This window comes from Papaver somniferum, unplaced genomic scaffold (genome assembly GCF_003573695.1).
Source record: "Papaver somniferum cultivar HN1 unplaced genomic scaffold, ASM357369v1 unplaced-scaffold_70, whole genome shotgun sequence".
NCBI classification, from domain to species: Eukaryota; Viridiplantae; Streptophyta; class Magnoliopsida; order Ranunculales; family Papaveraceae; genus Papaver; species Papaver somniferum.
The window spans coordinates 175,856-186,913 of NW_020649860.1; the positions used below are offsets into that span (position 1 = coordinate 175,856).

The window sequence follows — 11,058 nt, forward strand, 5'->3', positions numbered from 1 at the left end:
TGTCATATTATTGTGTATTAGTTAGTCGGGTCACAGTAGCGTGTTTAATTAGTTGGATCATACTAGCCATAGGGGCCCGGGTCCTACGGTCCCGGCGGCCGAGAAAATTTAAAGGCGGATGTAGTGCCCACATTAAAATTGGTGTGTTAGTTGTCCTGTCTATAATAGTCCGGAGCATATTTAGTTAGTCGGGTCATAATAGAACGGTTCCAATATTTAGTTGGTCGTGTCATATTATAGTGTGTTACTTAGTCGGGTCACAGTAGCGTGTTTAATTAGTTGGATCATAGTAATCGGAGGGGCCGGGTCCTACGGCCCCGACGGTCGAGAAAATTTAAAGGCAGATGTAGTGCCCACATTAAAATTGGTGTGTCAGTTGGTCCTGTCTATAATAGTCAGGAGCATTTTTAGTTAGTCGGGTCATAGTAGAACGGTCTCAATATTTAGTTGCTCGTGTCATATTATACTGTGTCAGTTAGTCATGTCACAGTAGCGTGTTTAATTAATTGGATCATAGTAGCCTAACACGGTCCTAATATTTTGTAGATCAGTCAAATTAGCAAGGGCTAGGATCTATCTTAATTATCCATATTAAATTAGTTGTGATTTGGTTGAAATCTAAATGTTCGGTGTATAAGTTAGCTCCCTATATTTTATTGGTCGGATCAAATTAAAAAGACATTTTTTTTAATTAATATTTGATATTAATATTAGTCATTTTTAATTATTTATCTGTTGAATCATCGTATTTATATCTACAGGTCTTGTTTTGTTAGTGGGAAAGCGACTATTCCCTGCAGATCTTGTTTTGTTGGTCGGATCAAATTATTCGGACCTTAGATTATTTTTGAAATTAATCTTTGGTATTGAGATTAGTCGTTTTTAGTTATTTATCTGTTGGATCACTTTATTGATCTCTACAGATTCTGGCTCACTGGAACCTCCATTCTTAACAATAAGAAAGTATAATCGACACTTACTATTGATTTGCAGGAAGATCCATAACGTTGCTTGTAGATTATGGATCAGATCTAATGACCCCAGATAGGTGTCAGTGAATGTCTTTACAGTTGGAAACAAAATTATTAGTTACAGCAACATAATGCATGTTAATATGTTATCTCCTGCTCCTATTTAAAATCACGATAATAATTGGGAAGGTGTTTGGCAATGAATTAAAATTTCTAGAATCAAATATAGTCCCCACTTTAAAATTAGCCGTGATAATGTTGAAATGAGGGTTTCTATATGTATACCTTCCTCTTCTATTTGTTTCCATCATCTTTCTGATCCTTCCCTCCTCCTAGAGCACAAAGAAAAAACACTGAAAATAGTCCACAAACTAAAATATTGCAAAACACCTTTTTCAAGGACCCTTGGTACTACATTTTACGCACTCCAGCACCAACAATACCTACCTGATAAGAATCCTATTAGAAGATTTTTAGTTGAAGAATCTGTTGGTGCTTACATCCAAGTTCCAAGTGTTGAGAAATGCTAATCCTTCCTCTAAAGGTTCATAGGTTATAGCTAATTAGTTAAGTTGATTCCATTATACATATAGTTTGTCAACAATTTGGCTCATAGTAAAACTGCTGCAGTAGATGATTAAACAACCCCTGCAAAACTTGGCATGAAGATGTTATTGACTTGTAGAGGGAAGTGATTAGTTAATCCACCAAACATTAACGCCATTTGTAGGAGTCGAACCCACAACAACATGGGTGAGAATCATGTGCTCTTCCATTTGAGATAAGACGGCAGATACCGTTTCCAATTTAAGTGGAATTTAATATGAATAATATAAAGTAGATTGAGCATCTAATCGTAAACATTTACTATCTTTAATAATACCGTTTCCAATTTGTACACCTACTAGCGAATGAATAAATATTACCAATAGAATAAGACTGAAACACACCTGTTGTCCCAACTAATTTCCAAGATGTACACCCTTTGACATGCAAATGAATTCGAAGGCATTAATAACTACCGGTTGTTCTCATCTCTTTTCAGTCGCATGATACTACTGGAAATCTTAAATAGTGCCAATTTTTTTTATTAATATCATTCATAATAATGATAATAGAATTTTCACATGAAATGCCATCAATATTACCTTTGACCACTTCCTAGCACTCAAAAAGAGTATCGACATCATCCAAGTTTGTAAGAGCTTTCTCCTCAAACACCGGTGGCTGGAAAACTTTCTTGAGCCATGATTCGCTGCAATGGCTAGTGACTATTAGCTCCAGAAACCCACTTATATATAATATCATGTGCTCTATCGGAATCATTATACAACCTAGACTATAAATGCACAAATACACATATTAGTATGTCTTAAACGATTATGTTACTAACAGTCCCATGTAAGGAAACAAAAAGCTCAATTTCCATATTAAGCCTTTTCATAACGTAAAGATGAGAACATTGACCATCTCCATATTTCTTTCTTGTGTAATTAAGAAGGTAGCATTCCTTATCAAGTTGCCTGCAATAACCAACGTAGAATTTAAAGACATCACAAAAGAACATGAAAACATGTGAACAATGTTTAAGCCAGTTAGACATGTTTGAATATTTTCAAGAGGCCCACAATTAGCGAAGCATTTCTAAAATAGAAAAAAACCTTAATTAGATTCCTAAAACAGCGCCACACTTTCATTAGAAGGACCAAGGAAGTGCAAAGACAAATCTGTGCGACATTTGTGTATGTTAGTAATTAAAGACAGAAACTAAATCCATATGTATGGCTTGACATCTATCTTACAAAAAAAATGGTTTTTGAACCATCCGACGACTCTTAATTGAGTTTTTTAATTCATCAACGGTTTCCACTGCTCAAAAATATAGAAAAATGAAAGAGATAAATCGTGGTTCAGAATGCACCCCTTTTCTCCGCCCTCATCCAGCGTCCTAGATCAAATTCTTCATGCGCTACCCAAAATCAACAGATTTATTATCATCGCTTACATCGACAGAGTTAGTGTTATCATTCAATGTCAAAATGTTTCTTTTCCTCTCAATGTAACCGATTGTCGCCACACTCTCTTAATCCTCACATTAATCCTCTCAACTAGGTAAGTTTATCTCTGTATTTGCTTCACTTTGAGAATTTTTGTATATCGTGTGTTAGTGATTTTTAACCTAACTTTGTTTATTCAAATTACTGTTTTTTTTCCTTCCTCAAGTTTCTTTCTGTCTCTACAAAAGAATCTAGAGGGTTTCGTGAATATGTATATTTTTGTGGTGAATCTAGAACTACTTCTATGCTCATTACCTGAGCTTTTTTACCATGGCTGTTAGAAAATTCTTTGCTTGGGTCAATGTGATTGATTATGGGTATGGATTGTTGATTTCAATTTTATCTGATATTTGTTTTGTTCACTTTATCTCGAAACTGAGTTTAAGGGTTTCATTATTTTGTTTCGCAGCGTTTGATATTTCAACAGGATGATTACTTGATTGGTTTTCAACGATCCAAGGTAAGTTAATCTGAAAGAGTCTTAATTGTAACAATCCAATATAATTTTAGAGTTAGTATTTTGTATTGCTATTATGTGTTTTCTGCTCATTACATGAGAGGAATCCCTTCATTAGTACATTATGAATCAAACCCCTTCATTAGTTCATTATGAATCGAAAAACAAGTGGTCTAATCATCTTGATAGATTTTTTTTTCTTCCGCACTTTCAGTTATTCGCATTACAAAACTGGAGATGGTTAACCATGGAAAAGTTCCCAGATTCAAGAGGTAATTAGTAACTCTGTATTGGTTTTTCGAAAGGATCCAGGTACTCTTGCCCCCTATTTTTGTTTTTAAATTAGTTAATTGTCGTTTCAATGGTTCTTAGTTTAGTGGGTAAATGTTTTGTTTTAAGCTAAAATGATCAGAGGATCTTGGATAAAGGTGTAGCACTATATTGCATGAAATGCAATTTTCATTTCATCTTTCGTTTTTTTATAATTCTACGACGATTAAAGGGAAGTTTATCTCTCTCATCTTTGATTCATTTTTCTTAGTCTCTAATCTTACATAGATTTCTTAGAATTTTAGTTGTTGAGTTTTAGTGGAGTAAAAATCATTGATTAACCGGGTTAAAAATGTGGTTCAATTTGGTTAGCTATTAGTCCAGCAAGTAGTTCCTCTAGAAAAATTAGAAGGATTGCTTAGTTCTCATAAAAATAATTGATACAACTATGATTCAGTAAGCAAGTTTATGATAACCATTTTAGAGAATGATAATGTGGAGTCCTTCAAGGTTCCAAAATTGAGTCGCAAAAACACATACCTTTTCCATACTTGAGGTTTAATTTTCATTATGTTATGTTTGTCGGAGCATAACGAGTGACGTAAGTGACTTATAAGAGGTGGCGTCAGTAATTTATAAGATTTTTCAATAATCTAGCTGGTGGAAAGTTCATTGATGTCCAGTTACATATGAAATGGTCGACGACATACATTAGCTTATGATTTTATCTACCCACTTTAACTATTGAGAATGTTATTTATAAATTGTTAAAATGAACTTCGTTTCTGTGTTATATTTCAGATCATGCTATATTTCAGATCACTCGACACACTTCAATAAATTTTGGCAGTTTGAGTAAATTACCAGTAAAATCCTTTAGTTGCAAACCTTTCAGCAAATCTATAATGGGGATCGAGATTTTTATTACTGAAGTTGAAGTTAGAGGTGGAGGGAGCTTGCAATTGGTTATTGCTTCTACCGACTTAAAACTTGAAAGCTTTGCCCTACCCACCAACATGGAAACCGATGAATTTTTCTCATTGTTTTTCTTTTTGCAGCTCTTGGCCGACCAGTGGAATAAAAGTTGGGGAGACGTATGTATTTTTCTACTGATCAATCGTTGTCATCAAATCTGACTTCAAAATAATTATTTATTCCACATTGTATGCCAGTTATTGTGTTTCTGTAACTGGGAATTGTGTTTCTAGGGGTGTCATTGTCGTGAAGCCTTTGCAATGGATTTGTCATTTGTTTCTGTTTCTTCCTAATATTGTTTGTAGCTGTTATCCCATTATTGAAGCTACTTTAGGAAGCTTGGCACCAATTATTTCCTAGATTTTTTGCTGTTCAATAATGGCAGTGTAGTATATGTCTATCTGTGGACGTCTTCTTCCCTAAACCCCAAGGTGGTTTCTGTAGCATTATAGGCGGGCGTAATAAGCTTCCTTCCTTAGAGGTATATGCTTTACGGTCTGAATGCTATATCTCATTTTCCTCGAATCTCTATTACCATTGTGCATTAATTCTAATTTGGAGTGAAAATATAATAGTTATTGGGTAACTTAAGGTAATCCATAGCATATTAAAATAACTGTATATTAAAGGTTTATGTATCATTTTTCTGACATGATTTAGAGTTGAAACATTGAGGGATGCGCCTTTTCTCTGTTGTCTTCATTTTACTTTTGTACTGTCTATTATGAACTGGTGTTGTCAAGGTGGATGCAGTTCAACAATGGTGGCCCATCTTCCCAATCACAGGCATTCGATTGTATGAGTGGTGACAAAAGGTGACTTAATAAAGATGTGGATATTAATTTACTTAATGATCCCTTCAGTGTTGTCAATGCAAACACCAAGTATACATTTTTTCCAGAGTGTGGATTCTTAACTCAGGTTATGTATCAAATTACTGTGCAGTGTTCTTGACATCCCTTACAATGGAACATGTTGTCCTTATTTTAGTTTTTAGATGTTGATTATTGGTTTTATTTGATATTTCCGGGATTTTGTATTCATTTCTTTTCATTTTTAATAAAGTTGTGTTTAAAAAGAAAATATAAATTACTGTGCAGTGTGTACATAAGTAAGTTAATGCATATTTCCGTGCTTAGAGCATCTCCAAGAGAAGGTGCATTTTTTATTTAGTCCAATTATTTACACATAGAGTAAATATATGACCTCATATCTAAAAAACCATCTCCAACAGTGAAAATTTCAATCCTTAGAATTAAAAGAAAATTAGTTAAAAACATGACGTGGAGGTGCACCCGCCGGTGTAGATGACACTTTCTTGAACACCTTCATATTTAGTAATTGTCCCCTCCTAACTTGTAAGACCCTATTGTTGGAGATGGATTTATGCCAAACGGGGACTACAATCCTATGTGTCACTAACAATAAATAAATCTACCCTCTGTTGGAGATGCTCTTAAGGTTCAATCTACTCTCTATTCCCTTTTTTGTCTCAGTTCATCCCACTTGGTTTGCAACGTGTGTTTTTGAATAATAAGAGAACTGGATGTATACAATGAAAGAAAACAGGGATTGGGAAATTCTAATTTTTGTTTCCACGCAAGTGTAATGTTGGATGATACTACTTGATGTATAAATGACCCATGAAATACACTAAAAAATACTTGATTGGATACATATAAAAAATAATCGAGCCTGTGATTTGTTTGCAATTTGATTCGCTCCAAGTGAGGGATTCAATCTAATTGATGGCATTCATCTAAGCCGGACAGCCCTTTCATCTAAGTCGGACAACCCTTTACCGCATTTAGGTTAACAACCAATTTTTACTAAAATCATTTTGTACTATCAAAATCCGACGCCTTATGACAATGGCATTATAAATTCATAAGGAAAACAAATACCACATACTACCGAGTACCACATATCAATTGGAAATTTGGAAGTTGCCAGTACAAGAATGGCAAATCAGAGATCTCCATTTTTCACAACAAACCAAAACCCGGGCCGTTACGGCGCTGGTCATACCCTAGTTAGCAACTAAAGACAAATAGTTGTGACATTAAGACGTTCAATAGAGTAATTGTGACAGTTGCAAACCAAATTATAACACATTTAAGCCTTGACAACCTGATAAGTTACATACCATGTTCAGTTCAATAAGTCTCACACCACCCTAAAAATTCTTTTCTTTCCAAATTCTGTCACGGGAGATAATTTAGATGATATGTTCCCTGCAGAAGCGAACTCGATATCAGTTTTTTACCAAAGAAAATTGTCCCATTTAGTAACTTCCTTTATTGTACTTTAGCTGCTTAGCATAGGCGACAATCATGTCTATCCTATCCCGATCACCTTTCACAAGAGGTGTACCAATATTCATTAATTACAGGGGGTTAGTCAAATGAGATTTCAAATGACTTTCAGAGAGTTCTCAAATCCACTGTTAGTCCATTGAGACTTTTGATGAGTCTCCTAATGGCTCTTGTTATTGGTTAGAGACTTTTTTAAGTCATTTAAATTCTCTGAAACTCCATGTTATTGGATTAGGATTTCATAAGAGTCACTACAACATCCCTGTTATTCGAATGAGAATTGACAGTCATTGATTTATTGTTTTTATAGATTTGGAGAGACTTTTTAGGAAAATATGCATGGTAAAAATCTCTCCTCAAGAGGTGATATTTCTGGAGACTTGGAAACTTGGGGAATATTTGTTTTTGTGAGTAGGACCAATGTTTTTGTTTGAGCTGATGACCAAGTAACGAGCCATTAGCAGAGTAAACCAGTGGCGAGATTGCATAGAAATAAAATGAATGTGGGACGAGTGAAATAAAAAAAATGAGAACATAGGCATAATAAGGCAACAACGAGATTATTTAGGTTGTAATGAACATAATAAAGTAAAATTATTTTGACAATGAACACGTATTTTACCAGGTATTCATGGTACTTTTATTTAGATTATAATGTGCATAATAAAGTAACTGTTAGATGTTTTAAATTTTTGATTAGATATTGTCCATTTTATTGTCTCTACAAATCACAGAGACTCTTTACGGATATCAAATTTTTGTCTTTACAAGTCACAAAGACTCTCTAATATACTCTCAGAGAATCACTAGAAATCTCTATATTTTTAGAGAATTTCCGGGAATCACTGTAATATAAAATCTATGAAAGTCTATATAAATCTCAATTGACTACCTCTCTGTTAGAATTGAACTGATGGCCATTAATTGAGTTTTTTGAGTTAATAGATATTCAGCAAAAATAAAGTTATACTTTCATTAATAGCATTCAAGGTGATTGATGAATGAGCATTCAAAATTCTTTGTTGGGAAATCGATTCAAAGTAAGAAATTGAGCCATAAAGAGAACAACAAGACCACCAGTTGAAAGAGGAGCAAAAGTGTTCAAAATAACGCATGAACGATCACCAGCTTAGGGCCTTTGGTACCTTCACTAACAATTACACTTACACCTCAAACTCAGCTCCAGGTATTACTATCATTCCATATTTGTTAATTTATTTGATTATATTACAAGCTCATAAACTCTCTTAAACATTGTGGCATCTTTTGTATGGTTAGTCAGCTCAGTGGTTTCGGTTTAGTTTGAAGCAGTAAAATCCAATAGATAAGTACAGACTCACATTCATAGCTTAGAAGTGCATGCAGTTCGTATTCCAGGACTAATGACAGCAGAAGGAATATCAATCTCCCATACAAAGGCTATCTGCTGAAATCCACTTCTACCAGTGTACATCAAGATCCAGAGTACAATGGAAAAAATCGCCAAATAAACACAACTTTGCCAGCCGAATCAGTTCATATTAAGCACCCTCATACACAACATGCTTCGCTACAGTGTGTTTTAGATGGACAGGAGTAGCGATGACTTGCTTATTGTAAATACTATAGTGTGTTTTAGATTGTGTTTATTCTTGTTCTTAGTACAGTTGAATTGAAGTGCATATTTGGATGTAAATCAAAAACCAAAGTATAGTACCGATGCAATTTTTACAGTGGGCATGTTCATCTATGTCATTCTTCACGAGGTGGACAAAAGGAAACATATGTATCATTCATATGTATCATTTAATTGTTGGAACACCATTTTGCGACAATAAATTGGACCACCAATTTGTAACACATTTTAATTGGCTATTATTAGATTTGCTTAAACAGAACATGTTTACTTCAATTTCGATGAATAAGGGGGATTTAAAAGTGATGCATATGCCAAATATTAAATTCGGGGAGAATGTGCCAGTTATTTTACCAATCACAATTAGTACAATTCTATTCAGTGGATGGTTGCCAAAAATAATAACAAAACGGATGTAGTACATTTTGTTGGATACATGAAACTCATCCATAATGTGCTTTATGATTGTGTTATAAGGTACAGTGATGATAGGACCAACTAAATATTTGAGCACTATATTTGCCTTTAAATTTTCTCCACGGATTGGGCCGTAGGTGATGGACGTATTTATGTGTCTAATTTGTCCTTAATGTTCCGTATTGGTAGTACTCGATTTCGTACTTATTATGGTATTTTGTGTGTTTGTAGGTATTTCTTGGAAATAAATATTTTTGGAAAATGGGCTCGAAAAGTTGTCTAAAGCACCGGGAGGACATGTGTTATTTGGACTCTCATATTTGGATATGGGGTACTCAATTACTAAGGGGCACCTCTTTCGATATGGGCCACCGTCTTTACTATTCACACCCCCATGATGTCACCTGCTAAGGGAACCCCTACTCTGGATAAGGGGCACCCTTCTTCATCGTTTAAACAATGCAAAATGGCGGGAACATATTTCAGTTTGTTGTGTACTATTCTGTTGGATTTTCGGAGGGAATACAGTGAGATTAAATCACTGATTTCAATTGGGATAGTTTAGAACACTACAAAGACGCAAACAATCGAGTTGCAGGAAACTGCCATTGCTGCTGCTGAAGAAGGAACGAAGAACATAAGACCCACCAACAACTGTCGTATTTGCTACAATGTAAACGACACACGGAGAGCAGTCTTATAAGCTACAGTGATAGTTATCATTTATCGTACTCTGTAACAGTTCGGTTTGTAACAAATATAATTGTTACAAACCCGGTTTTATTATTTTTCTCCCATTTCATTATTGTGAACACCTTTTTGAGCAATGAAAAATTCATTTGAGTGTGTTTTCACCATGTGGAGCTAGAACCCATCACTGTGACGACGGAGAAAGCTGTATTTCATCCTTGGGGTAATTTAATAAATTCCTTATTTACTTTTTTCACAAATTTTAAATGATTTATGATTTCTATTAATCAACTGTTATCTTGTTAGATAGTGTATGCTTAGTCTTAGATGCTTTAAATACACTATGCTTGTAATTTACAATTGATGTTTTACGAAATCTACTTTGGCAAAAAATAGAGTTATTGTTTCTTTTGTTTTGAGCTATAAATGTCTAGGATTAATTTATGAACCCCATGAACATGAAAAGCAATGGAATCCCGAGTCCCGGTCTCTCTTCATCCTGTGACAAAATTTGCATATATATTTTCTTATTTGTAGTATTTTTATTTTATTAAAACTTAAAATCAATCCAACAAAGTCCGAGTGAACGACAACCTATTTACCACTATATAAAATTTTATCAGTAGGCCCTGGCAGTATCCGACTATTATGATCCAACTAATTAAACATGCTACTGTGATCCGACTAACTAACACACTATAATATGACACGATCAATTAAATATTATGACCGTTCTGCTATGACCCGACTAACTAAATAAGCTCCCGACTATTATAGACCAACTAAAACACTAATTTTAATATGGGCACTACATTTGCCTTCAAATTTTCTCCATCGCCGGGAACGTAGGCCCCGGCCCTATCAGGCTGATATGGTCCAACTAATTAAACACGCTACTTTGACCCGACTAACTAACACACTGTAATATGACACGAACAACTAAATATTGGGACCGTTAAACACGACAAACTAAATATGTGGGTGCGATGTCTGTTTTTAAATTTCGTCCACAGCCGGGGCCGTAGGTCCCGGCTTTCCGGCTACTATGATCAAACTAATTAAACACGCTACTGTGACCAGACTAACTAACACACTTTAATATGATACGACTAACTAAATTATGTGGGTGCTATATCTGCTTTTAAATTTTTTCCACTGCGGCCCCGGCTTTCCGACTACCATGATCAAACTAATTAAACACGCTACTGTGACCAGACTAACTAACACACTATAATATGATACGACTAACTCAATATGTGGGCGCTATATTTGCTTTTAAATTTTCTCCACC

The 11,058-nt window shown here is 34.7% G+C and overlaps 1 long non-coding RNA gene across 1 annotated transcript; it reads left to right on the top strand.

The window, feature by feature from the left end:
• Positions 1-2,730: 2,730 nt before the first annotated feature.
• LOC113343968 lies at positions 2,731-4,904 on the top strand. The gene is made up of 4 exons (XR_003357527.1): positions 2,731-3,083; positions 3,438-3,488; positions 3,700-3,757; positions 4,557-4,904. It is a non-coding gene; the product is annotated as an uncharacterized LOC113343968 (long non-coding RNA).
• The last annotated feature ends 6,154 nt before the right edge of the window (positions 4,905-11,058 follow it).